At 49.5% G+C, this 18,650-nt stretch overlaps 1 protein-coding gene across 1 annotated transcript in view; it reads right to left on the bottom strand.

Moving 5' to 3' along the window:
• The window catches only part of RP1 (RP1 axonemal microtubule associated), a 41,611-nt gene extending 24,256 nt beyond the window's left edge, over nucleotides 1-17,355 (bottom strand). The window contains exon 1 of the mRNA XM_059043535.2: nucleotides 17,292-17,355. The gene's annotated coding sequence lies outside the window, so the exon portion shown is untranslated. The remainder of the gene's footprint in view (nucleotides 1-17,291) is intronic.
• Nucleotides 17,356-18,650: the final 1,295 nt, after the last annotated feature.

Raw genomic sequence — 18,650 nt, 5'->3', positions numbered from 1 at the left:
CTACAGACTAAACACAAGGTCACAGTGAATGGCGACGGCCCACCCCTTCCAACAGAGCAGCATGGCAGCCCGTCCTAACGCTGAGGGCCTTCCCTAAATCAGGTCTCGCTTATTTGCTTCCCTTTCTACAGCCTTCTGCCTTGGCCCAGAGAGCCCTGCAGCCTGTCCTCTGCATACTCTGGATATGGCAGCCTACAGCAGATGGCCGAGAGATTAGCCATATTCGGGAGTGATTACCAATTAAGCTGCTGATGTGGGGAGGTAACAGACAGCTGATGCAAGGAGTTGCCTCCCAGGCTGAGATTGCATTTACTACCACAGAACTAATACGGATTTTTGAGAAAGAAAAAGGATGAGACAAAAATGGCATTCAAGATGATCTTCTAGTGGCAGAATGTGATGTAGACAAAGGATGGAAAAGACTGGGGAGAGAAATATAGGATGGAAACAAATCTCTACTCAATAAATCTTTAATAACTGGCCTAGAATAAAATAGGGGTTCTGTAATGAAAGCAAAATACAAGACAGATTTTGAAGAGAGCATCTCCGGCTGTTGGTAGCAGATTAAAAATCAGTCGACGAATTTTGAGGTCCTGTGTTTGCCAGGCCCTGTTCTAGGCGCAGGGGAGACAGCAATGGGCGAAGTTCAACCCTACCTGCCAGGAACCGCCCTTCTAAAGGGGGAAGCTAATGGCGCAGCAGCCAATGGCCATCAGCTTACTCAGCACACATTCCCTAGCTCTCTCCAGTCATTCCTCCCAGGGGTTAAGAAGCCGGATACTTCCCAGTCTCTCGCGTCAGTAATCTAGGCGATCTTGTTTAGGCCAAAGCCGCGTAAGGGAAGATCTGAAGGAGCACTTGTTGAAACTTTGGCTTTTTCTCGACAAAAGAAACAGACACAGCAGGTGCCACCCATTTCCCCTCTTCCTGCCTGGAACGTGGAAGTAGTACAGGGAGCTAAGAGGCAACACACATGAGGACAAAGCACTAACCCGCAGAGGATGGCCAAGTAGAAAGAGAGGCGTGGTCCTGAGGGCTCCGTGAGCAGCCGGGCTAATCGGGTAACCTCCTGACTCTTCTCATTATGTCGGAAGAATTAACCCTATTCCTGACACCGACTTCTGGAACAGATCCCTCCCTGGCAAACAACTAAATCTGATTCTGGGGATTACACACAAAAGGAGTCTCTCTCGAAAGAATCCTGAATGCCTCACAGAGTCTCTGAGAGGTAGAAAGAGTACAGCTCCAGCTTAAGGTTTCAGAAACAAACATACAAAACCTTTCCTCATACTGGCCCGATGAAGAAATCACCTGGATGCCACAGAGCCCAAGCTGCTATGGCGGGTATGCTTGCCAATTTCCCACCAGGAACACAATCGCACTGCAAGTAAGACCAACCTAGGTGACTGACTGCACTGCTGAGCTGAAGGAAGAAGCGTTTTCAGAACTCTCATGGAAAACTGATGAACTCATAAAAGTGCTAACAAAAGATCAAGATGAAAAAACCAATTAATTACATGGGACTGAGTGAACTGATGAGGATGATTGTAATTTTTGTGACTTTCCGTTTGAATAAAAAAAAAAAATCCCACAAGGACTCAGAGGCAAAAAATATACAAATCAATTTTCACTGCAAAGTAAAGGAGCTGTTACCGTGGAGGATGACCGGACTGAATGTCAATATTATGACACAGTGTGAGAGTGCTTCGTGTTTGGTCATTGCAATCACTGTTGCTTCTGTTGTGATCATCCATTTACAATGCTTGGTGTCAGTTTATTTATCTCTTGTAAAAATAAAATACTCTGTGTGTGTGTCTGTGTGTGTGTGTGTGTGTGTGTGTGTGTGTGTGAAAAAAATAAAAGACCAACCTAGCACAGTCACCTTTGCTGTCACCCCAACTGGAGAATCAGGTCCCCAGGGAGCCTGCTGCCTCACCTTGCTCACCGCCAACCTGCACAAGTACCTGTGCCCTGGGTGCAAAAAAACAGACAGAAAATATGTAGCTCGTTCGGCTCCTACAGGAAGAAATACTCTTTGCCCTACAAAGCTTCGTAAGGTGGGTAAGTCTCCCAAACTCAAAAGAAGGTGCAGATGCGAATAATTTAAAATGAATTGCAAATATACACTGTTACGGGAGACTGTTTGCAAAAATGAGTACCTTTATTCCTTCCCTACATCCTCACCCCTTTACAACGTGATCTGTAGCTCCTCCATCAGAGGTGCTGTCTGTTTCCTCACTGCTTGAATTTGGGCTGCTTTGACCAATACAATGAAGCAGAAGGACAAGACGGCAGCACCAAGACTGAACCTCAAGAGAACGGGTACACGCAGCTCTCGTGAGAATCCTCTGTCATCCACATGAATAAGCCCAAGCTGGCCTCCGCCAGGTGATGCGAGAAACCCAGTCCAGACGCTCCAGTCACGCCAGCCAACAGCCAGCTGACCCTCAGAAACAGAGACGCCTACCTGACTACGGACACTTAAGTAAGCCCAGTCTAACCCTGAAAACCACCCATCCGAGCCCAGTCCAACCAAAGAATTGTAAGCTTAATAAATGCTTGCTGGGACTTCCCTGGTGGCGCAGTGCTTAAGAATCCACCTGCCAATGCAGGGGACACAGGTTCGATCCCTGGTCTGGGAGGATCCCTCCCACATGCCACGGAGCAACTAAGCCCGTGCGCCACAACTACTGAGCCTGCGCTGTAGAGCCCGCGAGCCACAACTCCTGAGCCTGCGCTCTAGAGCCCGTGCACCACAACTACTGAGCCCATGTGTCACAACTACTGAAACCCGTGCGCCTAGAGCCCATGCTCTGCAGCAAGATAAGCCACCTTCATGAGAAGCCTGCGTACCACAGCAGAGAGTAGCCCCAGCTTGCCGCAACTAGAGAAAGCCCGCTCTCAGCAATGAAGACCCAATGCAGCCAAAAATTTAAAAATTTATATATATATAAATAAATGCTTGTTTTAGCCACTAAGTTTGGGGTGATTTTTTTATGTTGTAAAAGCTAACTGATGGAACTACAGACAGCAAGAAAGAAAAAGGGGAAAAAAAGAAAATTAGTAAATAAGATAATTTCAGGTACAGAAGTGATTTGAAAAATATAAAGTAGGGTAATTTGGTAGAAAGTGATGAAGATCAGTCAATTTCTTGGGGAAATCCTCTCTGACAAGGGGATGTGTAAGATGAAACTAAATCTGAAGGAGAAAAAACTATTCCAAGGTGTAGAAGAAACATATGCCAAACAGAAGGGACAGCAAGTGCAAAGGTCCTGGGACAGAAATGAGGCCAGAGAGGCTGGAAAATATGAGCCCAGTGGAGAGTGAAGAAAGGTAACATCAGAGGAGGAGGAGGCGCCAGGCCTCCAGGCCCGGAGGCGTGTAGGGCTCCAGGCCGTGGTGAGGGTTTCAGGGTTTGCTGTGGTGAGGAACTCGGGTTTACACCATGGAGAGACCACCCTGGTTGCAGCAGGAACAGAGGCCAGAGCCTTGATAGGCAGGTACTGGGGCAGTAATGGGAAATCTCTGTCTTGCTGCTCAGCTATGCTGTGGACATAAAACTGCTCTAGAAATAAAGCCTATTTTTAAACATCATAGAAAAGTGGATTTTAAGAGATTAGTAGGAGAAAAGAAAGAGATGCAGGGAGACAGGATGTCGACAGCATGTAATACTGACTGAGAGCCACCGGGCACCGAAAGGAAGCAGCATGTAAGGTGAAAAGAACAGGATTTTAGAATCAATGGCTACAGGCCACCACTGGGACTTCCCTGGCGGTCCAGTGTTAAGACTCCATGCTCGCACCACAGGGGATGAGGGTTCGATCCCTGCTCGGGGAACTAAGATCCCGTGGGCTGCACGGCACAGCCCCCCAAAAAAGTCCACTACTAACAGCCCGTGTGCACTCGGGTGAACTTACCTACCTTACCGTCTATGAAGAACAGGTAAAAATAAGTATCTCGTAGGCTGCGGTACCAGTTGGACAAGGAGCGTACGTAAAGTGCCAAGCCAAGTACTTTTTACATGCTAGACATTCCAGCAGGGTTTGCCTAATTCCCTTTCATCTTCCCTCCCAGAGAGAAGCTGCAGTATCTGAATAAAAGCTGAAAATCCAGGGATACTGAAATCAAGAGAGAACTATATCTGGAGATGTTGTAAAATAAGCAACTGTCTTTCTTCCTGCAAACCCCCCTCCGTGACATTGCCCCCAATGTTCTCACCTACCTACCCCTGCACCTTCTGACCTAAGGTGTCAGTTACAAAACTGCAGGCTAAAGGGGGAAGGGAGCGGGGAAGGGGTGGATTGGGAGTCTGGGGTTAGCAGATGCAGACTGGTATATGTAGGATGGATAAACAACAAGGTCCTACCGTAGAGCACAGGGAACTCTATTCAATATCCTGTGAAAAACCATAATGGAAAAGATTGTGAGAAGAATATAGATATATGTATAAGTGAATCACTTTGCTGTACAGCAGAAAATTAACACATTGTGTATCAACTATACTTCAATAAGATAATTTTTTTAAAAAATTCAGGCTAAACTGAAATGTCAGTTTCGTGTCCAAAGCCTTTTCTGTTGCCAGAGTCTGTTGTCCAATTCCTTCTCGGGTCCTGTTTCCTACTGTGGTGGGATCCTAATGCTGCAAATGCTTTCCTAAACTCCTGCCCACCTGCTTCTTCTAACCTTCAAAACTTGCTTCCTGCACCAGCCCAGGTTCTGAGCCTGACTCTGACCTCGATGCCACGATTAGCTTCCTCTGGGCCCCTTTCGGTCCCCTCCTGGTCTCTCCCTTGCTTCTCCAGCCTCGTTTTTGCTCTTTTGCACCCAACTCCCTTCCATACGTCACGACCAATCGCACTTCTCTGTGACATGCCATCCTGAAAGCGTCGTCCACTGTGGGAACATTGTTTCTGTAAAACGACTTCTTTAGTCCTTATAACGCAAAGTATTCCTCTGCCTTTGGACTGGCTTTCTGTCCCAGGGAATAACTAAAATGGAAAGACGCTCCATAATTGGAAGCTATAGTCACGGGATAAAGTCACAAGCGGACCTGCCAACGGTATTAAATTCCTTATCAAAGGTGGATGAACTCTTCTGTAAATGTAATTCAAAAATAGCAACAGACAGAAGGCAACAGGATGGGACAGCTTTGCTTTGTAGGAGGAGAAATTTGCAAGACAGGATTTAAAATGGACTAAACTTAGTGTATGAAATGGCATTTTTGTTGTCATTTTAAGCTTTGTAAGTAGAATCTATAAATATATGTGAGGGAAAAAAGTGCCAAGAAGGCTAAAAGAAAAAAATATACATATATTAGAAAATACAAAAAAGAAAGAGACCTTTCCACAGACTCACAGAAATTAGAAACGGAGAAAGTCCTCTGGCCACCTTGGTCATTTCCGGGCCAGCAGAGCTCATTCATGAGTGTTCGTCTGTCTAATTTTTGATGACCCAAGAGTCTTGACTCTAGGCCCTTCGTGTGTAAAATCATCCTGCTGTCTAATGGACCTTCACAAGTTATCAAGACTTCCATCCCTTTAGCCTAAATTTCCAACATTCCAGTAAGTTCCAAAGGCTCCCTTGGCCTTCCCTGGCTGAACATCCAGATATAGTGCTAAAGGGAGAACTTTCTCTTCCTTGTCAATCTACCTCTACAATACCTAAGAAAGGTGAAACTTCATCAAAAGCAAGACAGGCATCCTCTAAAGATCATTGGTCTGGTACAGGAGAACTTGAGTCCTGATTTCTCTGTCTCCAGTGTCACCAACTATCCCGGGCGGCTTAGGAACACCTAAGTTACATTTGTAACTGCCCGAAGAGTTCACTGAAAAGACATCATCAATGCTACCAAGCAGTGATGGCTAACACACGCCAGGTTTCACTCCAGGGGCTTCATATGCATCGACTCAGACGTTACAACGGAGCCCTTGTCCAGGGTCCAACGGCAAGTTCAATGCAGGTTGGAGCCAGCGTCTCGGTCAAGTCCGTCTGGCTCAAACCCTGGCTTTTTCTGCTGCCCTGTGCCGTTACTACAGCACCTTGGTCAGAGAGTGTCAGCCCTTGGTCAAGTCCAATCAGAAGGCATCTCCTGAAGCAGGCAGAATGTGAGGAGGAGGGGGAAACAGAGCTCCACGCTTCCCAGGAGATGAGCTGCCTCTAGGGGTTCGGGAGGGAAGGAGGAGAGTCTCGCAGGCTGGCGGTGAGGAAGAGATTGGTGCGTGGCGTTCACTCACGGGAACGAGGAACCCCGGTGCAGAGGCTCGGGGGACACCGCGGTACGGAGTGGGAGAGCCAGAGCCCAGCTCCTCTACCTGGGGAGAGAGCAGGACGAAGAAGCAGCGTCTGATACTCAGCCTGCAGCCTGCTGACCACTCCACAGGGGTTTCTGGGACCCTGGACCGTCCAGGGCTTTGACTCAGGAGCTGAACAGACTGATGGGACGGGGCGTTTTCAAGAACCTGACCCAGAACTTCTACGAGGAACATTAGGACTCATTCCTGCAGTTGACCCAATAATCCCAAAGGCCCCAGACTTGACGAAGGGAGGGGGGTTGGAATTCCCTGACACCCAACCTTCGCGAAACCAAAGTGAGGGGTCAGGAGCAGGCCTGGCAGGAAGGCGAGTCACTGCTACCTCTCTGCTCTCCGGCCTGCGGAGCTGAGCCTGCGTTTCAGCCTCTGGGATCTTTATGCATAAAACATGCTGACTAGGCTCATCGGCAGCTCGCTCCGTGCGCCCTCTCATTCGGAGGGAACTGTCTAGAATCATCAAAGGAGCCTGCCTGGAGCTACAGATTTGCAGCTGTGTGTCTACTGAGATAACACAGAATGGAAATCTGGACACTTCAGGCCCTGATTTCAGCTTCCTAGACAAAGCTATGTTGATTAGATTGGCAGTTCTTGAAACAACAGACAACGCGGCTTCTCGAAGTTGCAGCAGATTTTGAATCGGGACTCATATTGACTCTGTAACCCAACCACAGAGATGAAGCGCTGAAACGGGGAATTGGAAGGTTAATTAAGAATCTGCTTATATGGGGCAATAGTCGGATTCCCCTCGCTTTTCAAGGGACAATAAATCTATTTCTAAGAAGGGCATGCGGCCGAGTTGGAGTCCCAGCCCTACGGTCTGCAGTCGGTGCAAGTCCTGTTAAGCCACTTAGCCCTCCTGAGACAGCTTCCTCAGCTGAAACATGGCCACACTCACCCCCAGCTCACACGGTGCGGGTGAGAATTAAACGAAGTGACCTGCTCCCAGCACCGTGTGCCTTGTGCTTAACAAAGCGGGGTCCTTCGTCTGATTAACAGGACAAAAGCACACAGCAGCTCACTTTGTGAAGCCATGATAGAGGATATTTGTACTTGAAAAGTATGACATCATCCTAGGACCTTTGTTAGAAATTCCAAAATATTTCACCTCCAGACCCAAAATCAGAGGTAAAAAGGAATGAAACGCAGGATTGCTTTTGTAAAACTTCAACTGATCTGTGTCAACTAAAATTCTTGGGCTTCCCTGGTGGCGCGGTGGTTGAGAATCCGCCTGCCGATGCAGGGGTCACGGGTTCGTGCCCCGGTCCGGGAGGATCCCACGTGCCGCGGAGCGGCTGGGCCCGTGAGCCGTGGCCGCTGAGCCTGCGCGTCCGGAGCCTGTGCTCCGCAATGGGAGAGGCCACGACAGTGAGAGGCCTGCGTACCGCAAAAAATAAAAAATAAATAAAAATAAAATTCTTTAAGAAATTAGTTGATTACTCTGAGCCATTCCTCACTCTATCATTAGAAAACGCTTCCACCTCCTCCTTTCTGGAAATGTCTACCAACCTTCTCATCAATGGGATTTACCCAAGTCTGAGGTCATCTAGGCACGGTGTGTAAGGCTGGCGGAGCACGCTGATTAAATGCATATGGTTTGACACACGCACACCTGTACCTGAGCCTCACCTGGACACCTTCCAGCTGTGCGACCTGCTACACAGTGGAAGCCTCCATTTCATCATCTACAGTACGGGGGGGTCATCATGGTATACGGCTTACGGTATTATTTTGAGATTAAACGAGATAAAGTAGCACAGTACCCACTAAGAAATCATGTTAGCCGTAATTATTAATAAGCAATTTATAACATCCATGACTGCTCCATAACGTAAGTACCGGGTAAGCAGGGAATGTGAACTTAATAGTACATTTTTCTCAACAATGCATAAGGAAAAATGTATTTTTTCATATAAGGAAAACCACATGGGCTATAAATTTTGAATGCAGATTCATTACTTCTTGCATTTATATTTTAGTTAATACGACAGTGACATTTTCTCCCTTACATGCAAATCACATATGAATAACTGACATTTTTTACACCAAAAAATAGGCAGTTTTTTCCCATCCTCTCAGATAGCTTTCTCTTATTTAAAGAAGCTTTCATTTCATATTTTAAATTGTAGAATAGTAGATAGAGCAACTAGAAATGACAGCATTGCAAAGAAATCTAAAACATATTCTGATCAACGGAATCAAGCCAGGTTTTCAGAAACGTCTATCACACTTAACCTGGGGGGCTGTTGATAACACCATCCACACCTAGACTGCCTCACCGCCACACCCCTGTCGGCCTGCGCTGCCTGGAGTCTTATCGAGGATGCAAAGCCCAGGAATTTCCGCACCCAAAGTGGAAAGAGATTAGCTCTGGCTCTGAAATAAATCACTTCCCGGTGTTTTCACTTCCAGACTTCTAACATTTTCCCTGCCGTTTTGGATATGACCAGAAGTGTTACACATCCATCACAAAGATGATCAATTACACTCTGATCCCAAATTAAAAATCCCAAATAAAAATGGGGAGCTGTAAGTTAGAATCTTGTCATTGTCACCCATGTGGCATCACTTTTTTTTTTTTTTTTTCACATAGCTGACAATGACTTTCCTGGTATCTACTGTACCTTTGAAGAATGTCTTTAAAGCGTGAGAAGAGGCCCGGTGTCAATTAGGTTTGCCACTAAGTGATGCAAGAGAAGCAGAAACATTCAACCGCGCAGCTGCTGATGAACTTGTTAGGCGAACAGCTGTTGCCAGGCCATCGCCAGCACTGATCAGCGGTAAGAGACTGACACTCATTCATTCATTTTCTCCTTAGGACGTGCAAATAGCACATAGGCTGGGAACTTCCCAAAGCAGCGAACAGTGATTGAGAAAGTGTCGTCTTCCTTCTCTCTGTCCACACCCTCGGGTGAGAAGGAACTCCCCTCTCACCAGTCAGTCACGGTGGGACAGAACTGGACGTTTTCCGCGCTTCCAGTTGCCACGTACACTCCTCTTTCCAGACCGCCTCACTGGCTTTTCTCCATCTCCATAGCTTTGGTACCTTAGGGAACAACTAACTCAGGACCCTTAATTCCAAGTCATCGTAAGACCATCGTCTAGTGGAATAGAGTTTTGGAAGGAAAGATGTGATTCTGCAGAATCTCTGAGCCACGGTCGTGCACCCGCTACTTCAATTCATCTAAAAGTGGAGGCGTGTTGGCTTAGGACAAAGCCCATAATTAGACAGCTCCAGATACAAGAATCAAACTGGTCCTCAAGATGTCCACTCTTTTCTCTTTTTTCCTTTTTTTTTGGCCGCTCTGTGTGGTGCGTGGGATCTTAGTTCCCCAGCCAGGGATCGAACCCACGCCCCCTGCAGTGGAAGCGCAGAGTCTTAACCACTGGACCGCCAGCAAAGCCCCATGTCCACTCTTTTCTACAAATTCTGTGCTTGACAGCAACGGGAATGTCTACGTGAACTGGAAATATCCCCCGAGGTGGCCTTTGGTGGGGAGCCCCTTGAAAGGTTAGCTGTTGCTTCAAACTCTCAGCAGGGGGGCAGGCACAAAACATAAAGGAGGCCTCAAAATAGGCGACAGGGCCCCAAACACCAGGCTGGGGTTCTGGGGCAAATTTCTCCTTCCCGGCTGAGCAATCCCAGATGGCAGAATCACGGGAAACAATAAGTTGCCGCCGTTTTAAGTCAGTGGGTTAGTTATAGCATCGGAGTGGTTCCTCGTGTAGCAGAAATAACCGAAATATGGGCATACGCTCAAGGTGTCAATAAAACGTCATAGACAAACTGAGGCCCATTCCTAGGCTTCCCAGGGAGCCAGGAAGGGGCTTCGAGTTTGAAATCCCTGGATGGCAGTGCTCCCAGGCCCCAGTCTTATGAGCTTAGGGCTGCCTTTCCCAGTATTTGTCCCAAGCGGTGCTTCTCTACAGAAAAGGTTCCCATTTTTACGCCTCTTGCTTACCATTCCCTCTGCTTGGAATGACATCGCCCACGCGTGCTTCACCCAAACCCCAACCACCCTTCAGGCCCGCCCACACACCCCCCCCGTGCCCCTTCCCCTGACAGGTCTGTCCTCACCCTCTCGCCCCGTGATACAGCCCGCCGCTGTCAATAGCCATCTGTGGATGTGAGTTCAGAACGGCTTTGGCGCCAGGATCTCTCCCTCCTTAGGCCCCCAGCGGCATTATCTCAAAAGTTGTTCATGACGCCTTTCTTCTCCCTTTTGTCATAATGGTGTGTGTATTTTCAGGATCCTCCTAAAAGTCCTCTGAGGGACTGAGCTTCCTGCATCCCTGCCTGGCCCTGACGGCCTGTTTCCAATCCTCCTCCTTCTCACCTCACCAGGGCTGGCCTGGCTCAGATTAATCAAGCCACGGGAATCCATGTCAGAACAAGGCCTCTGCACTCATCTGACGCTCACGCCCGGAAAGCTGTGTGACAGCAGCATTTGCACAGATCAAGGTCCTATTAATAGGACATCAGAGTTTTGGGAAAGAGCTCAGGGCTTGAGTCAAATGGTCCTACTGCAAGCTGGAATCCAGAGCATACTATTTCCTAACTGGATGAAGATGACATTATTTAGCCCCCTCTATGTTACACTTTCTTCATCTGTAAACTGCAGTTGTTCTGATGTCCTAAGGTTGTTTTGCTCTGAACGGTACCGTACACGCTCAGCACCTAACCCAGCGACAGACGCACATGCGGAACACGAGACACTCTGCTGAATGGCTCTCTGTGTTGCCACAAATCCACCCCTCGCCTCATCATCAGAGATCCTGTTTCTGTAAAAAGCGAAGTTCTGAAATCACATACTATTTCAATGTAAATCTAAGCGTTCTTCAATCTGAGGGAAAGGCCCACTGTATTGAGAGCCTGTCTCCCTGCCCAGCTTCATATAAAATCTGTATTCCCCTCAAACTGAAACTAGAACGAAGGTCATGAATCAATCCTCTTTTCTCCTGAGGTGGTTATTTTCAGTCTCAATTTTAAATGAGACGAAACGCTGACAGTGTGGCCTCTCTCTCTTTTCACAACAACGATGGGTGCACATCCTTAAACCCGATTCCTCACAACTGACCCGGCACGGCTAGCAGACGGTTACCTTTTTTTTCTGTTTGCTTTGGAAAGACCGAGTGGAAAGCAGAGTCTACGCCTCACTCAAGCTGCTCTGCCTCATTTTTCTTGGAAAAAGAAGGTGATGACTGATTTATCCAAACATGGTTAAGACATCTGGTCTATTGTGTTATCCTCCCAACCATCGAGGGTCACGGTGTTATGACGAAATAAAGAAAAAGGGTTCAGATGCATTGAGTATTGTAAGAGATAGGACAATAGGAGGAGAGGGCATCTAAAAACCTCTATTTATAGTAAAGATAGTATCGTTAGAGGGAGTTTTTATGCCAACACTACCATGAGCGAGCATGCACGCCCCGAAGGCTCCGTCGCACAAGGAAAAACTCGCCTCAGAGGCTCCTGAAGATGTTATCAGAGACTTCCAGAAATAACCGTTTGAAAAAAAACTGCTCATTGTCAGGACGAAAATGATACATTCAATCCCTGAGAATTCTGACACCACAAACCCACCCGCGTGTGAGCCCTGGAGTCGGGTGGGGAGCAGTGCTGCTAGCAGAGGGCATGTGTCCCGTGTGCTGGGCTGTCCCTTGCAGGGAATAGACGCTGAGCACATAAAAGTTGACGAAGGCAAGGACCAAGCCTCTTCCCTCTGTGCGGAGGCTAGAGCCAGCTCATGTCTACCGCCAATAATGGATAGGAAAAGCGCTTGATGGATAGCGCTTGATTGATCCCTTTCTATACTTGCACAGCCCAATTCCTCACAGAACTTTTCTGCTTTCAACACTAAAAGAACCACATAATCCACAGAAGCTTCCAGCCAGAGGGGTCCTTAGAGGTTACCTGATCCAGTGCCAGAACGTCCCAGACAGTGCACTGATGTCCAGACCATGAGACGACTTGCTGAGGGCCACACAGCTAATATGGGGCAAAACTTGAATTACTCCTAATTTCAAAGGTTGGGTGACTTTCATTAACTTGTGGACAAGGTCACTTTCTCTAAATAATTGTCTATCAATCCATGAGAACAAAGGCACTCCTGTGGCTGCCCTTCTTGGTGGATATGCAACCAAGTGGGTCTAACGTCAGTAGAAAGCACCATATGGGGACTTCCCTGGTGCTGCGGTGGTTAAGAATCTGCCTGCCAATGCAGGGGACACGGGTTCGAGCCCTGGTCCGGGAGGATCCCACATGCCGCGGAGCAACTAAGCCCGTGCGCCACAACTACTGAGCCCATGAGCCACAATTACGGAAGCCCACGTGCCTAGATCCCGTGCTCCGCAACAAGAGAAGCCACCGCGATGAGAAGCCCGCACACCGCAACGAAGAGTGGCCCCTGCTGGACACAACTAGAGAAAGCGCGCACGCAGCAATGAAGACCCAACACAGCCAAAAAAAATTAACTAATTAGTTTTTTTAAAAAGAAAGCACCATATGAAGACAATTTTCCAAACTTAGCAAATAAGCTCCATTACCCGAGCAAACCAACCTCTTAATTTATAAGCCAGGTTTTCCTCTGACTTATGGTTCTTGCTCACAAAAAAAAAAAAAAAGAAAAAGAAAGAAAGAAAGAAAAGAAAAGAAAAAAACACACACACATAAGACTAAACCTAGGGAAATAACACAACCCCCAGATTTTAAAAATGGTGGGTAAGGAGCATCGTCTTTCAACAGAGAGGACAATGTGTGATGAACTCAGTCATCTTTCCAGGCTGAACTGTTTCCCCACAAGAGACGTTGAGCCCTCACCCCCAGTACCTGTGGATGGTCCCTTCCTTGGAAGCAGGGTCTTTGCAGATGATCAAGTTAAAATGAGGTGCTAGGGTGGGCCCTAACCCAGTATGACTGGTGACCTCATAAGAGGGAAATGTGGACACGGGCGGGCCCTCACGGAGAACACCATGTGAAGATAAAGGCAGAGATCAGGAGATGCTTCTCTAAGCCAAAGGATGCCAGAGACTGCCAGCAAAGCCCAGAAGCTGGGCCAGCGGCAGGGAACAGAGCCTTCCCCACAGCCTCGGCAGGAACCAGCCCCACTGACACTGACCTTGGACTTCTAGTGTCCAGAACAGTGAGACGGTAAATTTCTGTTGTGCAAACCACAAAGTCTGCGGCACTTTGTTCGACAGGCCCACCAAACTAGCACCGTTGCCTCATCTGAAAAAGGCTGGGTGAACTCACTGATCTCGCTGGCCCTCCCACCCAGACTCCTCAGGTGCCGTGTAGGCGTGGCCTGTACAGAGGCCCCGAGGCCATGTCTGGCCTTGGAACCTTTCTACGGCCACGGGAGGGGACACGAGGTATGGGACACGGCCGTGAATAGGAAGACACAGTCCCTGGGACCGGAATTCACGTCCCCCAGGGAAGATCAGCTCTAAGCAAGTAACTGCGAGTGCGGTGCAGGCTGCAGAAACACAGAGGCTGCCCTGGGGAAACCGGACTGGTCCGTGGGCCAGGGGAGGGCTGGAGGGGACAGGAATGAGGACGCGCTGTCAGCCCCCCAGCAAAGCGGGTCGGGGAGGGAGGTGTCTCGTGCCAGCAGGACCAGCACAGAGTGAGTCCAGGGGAGGGGACCGCCTACCCGGGCAGAGAGGAGAGACAGAGGGCTCTTGGTGACACATCTGGTCAAGGCCACGCGGGGCTGGGGGGGCAATGTCTGGAGCAGCGACAGTAGCACAGTCATAAAGGAACCTTCCGCTGATGAGTCACTTCCAAACCTCAGTTATATTTGGATTTTTTTCTGTCGGGCCTAATGGCCTCCTTTCTGTTTCCTATTTCAACGTAGCAGAGGCCAAAGGCAGAACTGATGACTGGGCCTAGACTCTTTCATCTAGACCGAAAGTCAGTTTTCCTTTCCGACAACGTTTGCTTGTTAGGTTTCTGGGAGAAGAGGCCTGCTCTGTGCGTTTGCTTATTTATTTGAAAATCGCTGAGAATAGTCTGACAAATGCTGCAAACTACACGAAAGGAAAGAGACACAGACCATTAAATACTGATCCAACTCGTTTCTGAAAAAGGACGACCACACTCTGCGAGGCTTAAATACTGTGATACTAGCTGGCCTCTTCCTGCCCTCAAGACAACCCAGGAATAAAGGCATGTGGGCCACTGGATTTTCCACATCACTTTTAAGATTCCTGTTCTGCTCTTTGCATTATTAATAATTACCATTAATATTTATTGAGTACTTAGTATGTGCCAGGCACACACTCTTCACATTCATTTTTTTTCTTAATACTGCAGCCCTTTAAGCCAAGCACATTTGCCAGTGTCCATCACAGCCATCTGCTTCCGGGTCTAACCACAGAGTTGGAAGCAGTAGCGTTGTACGGTTCTTTCAGGAAGACTCCTAAATACGGAGGGAATCTCTTTTCGTTTTCCTTCTTCTTCCTTACTGTCCTGGAATGTGGTTCAATGGCCGGAGCTCCAGCAGCCATCTTGGATGACAGGGCGGTCCAGGGGGATGGTAGCCAGTCACAGCAGAGTGAAAAGACAGAAGAATCCTCGGTCTCACATTGTAGATCCACCAAATCAGCCCTGCACTGTGGATTCATTTTTTTTTTTAATAAGAAAGAAACATATTTATATCTATTTTTCACGTTTCAGTGATGTGCAGCCAGAATTATCTGAGAGAAGCATTATTGTGTGCCAGGCACTGGGCTTGAAACAAATCTCCCTCCACCTCCCCCACCCCCAATACACACATTCAGACAGTAAAATAAATAGTTTGGATGTTTCGGCAGTGCCTGATCTAATGCAATAATCACAGATACATCACACCAACCACAGACATTACTCCTAAAGATTTTACAGAAGTGCTTCAGACGACCCTGAAATTTTGTGAAACATTCTCAAATCCAATACTTTATAATAGATTCCTCTCCCACAGACTGATATTTTTTTCCTGAATCTACAAAGTGAGGTCATCTTGCTTCCCATTGCTTACTGCATTCAAAGACCATTACACTGAAAATAATTACCTCAAACCAGTAGGAATATTTTTCCTTCTCCTTCCCACCTATTAAAAAGTAAAGTTGTGCAACCTGCATGCCTCTATTTTTACTCTACTTTTCCTCAGGAAGCCCTCTGATAATAAGTGAAATGCCTGTAACCTTGATAAGCTTTGAATTAAGCTGTAAAAATAAAGCCTTTTGTAGTTTCCTGAAAGGTATTTGGATCTAAGGCTATAAAAAAAAATTGCTTAGGTATTGATGCCCATATTAAGTTGGCCCTTTTACCAGAATATAATGGAAGTTCTCTACTCATTTTGCCAGGTGTAGGCATCCCTCTGTATGTCTAAAGACCTTAACTGATGACTAACAATATTACATTCTGTGACTAAAGGAAGTTTGACAAAATATGTCAAATAGGCACTTAGATGTAAGGAGACAAAATAATTGCCTATATTGAAGAGTTTTTCCCTTGAGATTTGTCTTTGGAGAAGCAGAAGTCAGATTGCCTTTTGAGCTACAGGGATTTCAGATCAACTGTAAGAAAATCAGGGAAAACACAGGACAAAGGGTGGGCCCCGAGCTCCAGGCAGAACTTGCAAGGGGACCGGTCAGCTCTAACCCCCTCCCCCTAAACTAGGGTGGGACCAGGCGAGCCTCTGAGCTTCACCTCCACCACGGACTCAGCCGGGATCCCCAGCCCCGTGGGGCTTTGGAACCGTCCTCTGGTAGAGTCCCAGGCACCTCAGCACTTTCCTGGCCCTGCAAGGTTGTTTTGTCTCTGTGGCTATAGCACTTGCTGATTTGAGCCCTTTGTAGATAACTCCTCGGCATGTAATCTCTTATCTTTTCCCCTTCACTTTGGAACGAGGAGTGGAGGCCCAGGGTCTGGGGAGATGGTAGGGGCTCTGAGCTCAGCGCTGACCCTTTCTACTGCCCGGCCACCACCAGAGCTCTCCTGGGCCAACCTAGGTCACAAAGTCACAGCTCAGATAGGGAGAAAGGAGCCAACTGAACGAAGACAGCTCTTAGGAAGGAAGGAAGCAGCAGCCACCAAGAAGAGATGCTCCAAGTGGGAGACTAGGACTGACACATGCACACGACTATATATAAAAGAGATCACTAGTAAGGACCCACTGTAGAGCACAGGGAACTCTACTCCATGCTCTGTAATGGCCTGCATGGGAAAAGGATCTAAAAAACAGAGTGGATGTATGTATATGTGTAACTGATTCACTTTGCCGTACAGCAGAAACACAGCATTATAAATCAACCGTACCCCAATAAAAGTTTAAAAAAAATTTTTTTTTTCCGGTACGCGGGCGTCTCACCGTTGTGGTGTCTCCCGTTGCGGAGCACAGGCTCCGGACGCGCAGGCTCAGCGGCCACGGCTCACGGGCCCAGCCGCTCCGCGGCACGTGGGATCCTCCCGGACCGGGGCACGAACCCGCGTCCCCTGCATCGGCAGGCGGACTCGCAACCACTGCGCCACCAGGGAAGCCCTTAAATTATTTTTAAAAGGAGATGCTCGAGGTGGACGGCTTTGATCTGAGCAGCACCTGCTCTGGCCAGCCCTTGCGCGGGGAGGAGGGCGAGGCGGGGCTTTCCTTGGGGACCCTCCGTCCTCCACAGCCTGAAAGGTGCGCTTTCCTTTGACCGGGAGGCAGGGCCGAGGGCGGAGGGCCTGCGATGGGACCGCGGCGCCGCCGCACAGACCACGAAACCAGGTCCGCGGCGCTCACTGAGTCCGTGGAGGGGCCGTGCTCGGGGCCCCCTTCCACTCGGAACCTCGGAACCCGCTTCCCCGGCCCCGGACGCCCCGGGTCCTGAGCAGGCCGAGCTCACCGACGCGGGGCGGGGACCCACGGCCGAGTCCCGGCCCGGCTCCTTGAGGATGCGCAGAGCTGGGGAGAGGCTGCGGGGCGCGGGGCTGGCGGGTTCCCCCAACGAGCGGGTGCTCACCTGGGCATCAGCAGGACGGGGACAGCGGGGGCCTCCAGCGCCCCGGGAGGAAGCGGGGCGGACGTGCGTGTGTCGGCGGACGGGGTCTGCAGGGGGCGGAGGATCTCTGCAGAGCGTGACCTCTTAGGCGGGTCTCGGAAAGAGGGGCGCTGTGTGCGCGAGGTGCCAGGAGGACTGCCGGGCCCAGGACGACGTGCCCACCACAGGCAGCTACAACCTCCGCAGGCCGGGCCCGTACGCGGCCCGCCGGCGCGCGGGGACGCCCCGCAGACATCAGGGCCGCCCTGTCCGCGCGGGAGGACAGAGCTCGCCGGCTCCATCAGCAGAAGACGTGGAGCGGGGTGGGGGGGGGGGGGGTGGCAGGAACGCCGTCCCTCCCGGTTGCTCTCCGGGGGCGCAGAGCCGGGCTTGGGGGACTCCAGGCTCCAGGCAGGCCTGCCTGCTTGGGCTCGTTCAGGGCCCAGGGGCTTGTTAGGGGGACACCTGTATTAGTTAGTGTCCTAGGGCCCTGTCATTGCAGGCTCTGATGGCGCCACCACATGGCCGTTTCCGGGGCCCTGGGGGCGGACCTGACCTCAGAAGGCAGCTGTGGAGAAAGGTTTCGTGAAGGTGACGTGACACGCGGCCCCCGCTCACACTTGCTGGGCGCGCCTTTCCTTCAACGACGACCACCTGAGGTCACTTCCTCTACCCTCTCTGCTGTACCAGGAAGGAAACGGCGGCCCAGAGAGCTTGAGAAACTCCCCCAGGCGGGGGCCACGAAGTCATGGGTCCGGGTCTCAGACCCAGGCCAGGCCCTGGCTCCGAGCTCAGCCTCACCCCTCGGCCGGGAAACGGGCTGGGTGCTTGGCACCCCCAGGTCCCCCCAGCAAGGCAACATCGTTTTAGTGTGGCCATCAGACCCTGTAATGACCAAATGAGAGAAATCCTTCTAGCCAAAAAGTCTGCGTTCAGAAACAGGCCTCCGGAGGCCGAAGACCGCCTCTGTACATCTGTGCACCGAACGCCGTGCGCTCCCCGTGCTTTCCGGCCCTGACGTCACGAATAGAGGGCAGGATGGAGGCCTCAAGCCCCACCCACAGAAGACCTGGACTGGAATGTTCTAGGCGGAGTCACCGTTTCTGTGAGGAAAAGCCTTGGCCATCAAGTCTGTCACATCAACTTAACCTGAGGTATAGCTCCTCCTGGGGTTAGCTCACATTTCTGATGAAATAGCCAGCATTACTGCTTACAGGTTAATCCTTCCTGCTCTTTCCATTTGTTGGACAAATGCATGGGCCTTGGGGTCGTGGTGTGAAGATTTAACTGTTAAAAAAGATATAACAAGAGCTAATGCTTGTAAGGTATTTAAAATGTGCT

The sequence above is a fragment of the Kogia breviceps genome, chromosome 17, assembly GCF_026419965.1.
Source record: "Kogia breviceps isolate mKogBre1 chromosome 17, mKogBre1 haplotype 1, whole genome shotgun sequence".
In the NCBI taxonomy this organism is placed as follows: Eukaryota; Metazoa; Chordata; class Mammalia; order Artiodactyla; family Physeteridae; genus Kogia; species Kogia breviceps.
This window is presented reverse-complemented; position numbering and strand designations above follow the sequence as displayed.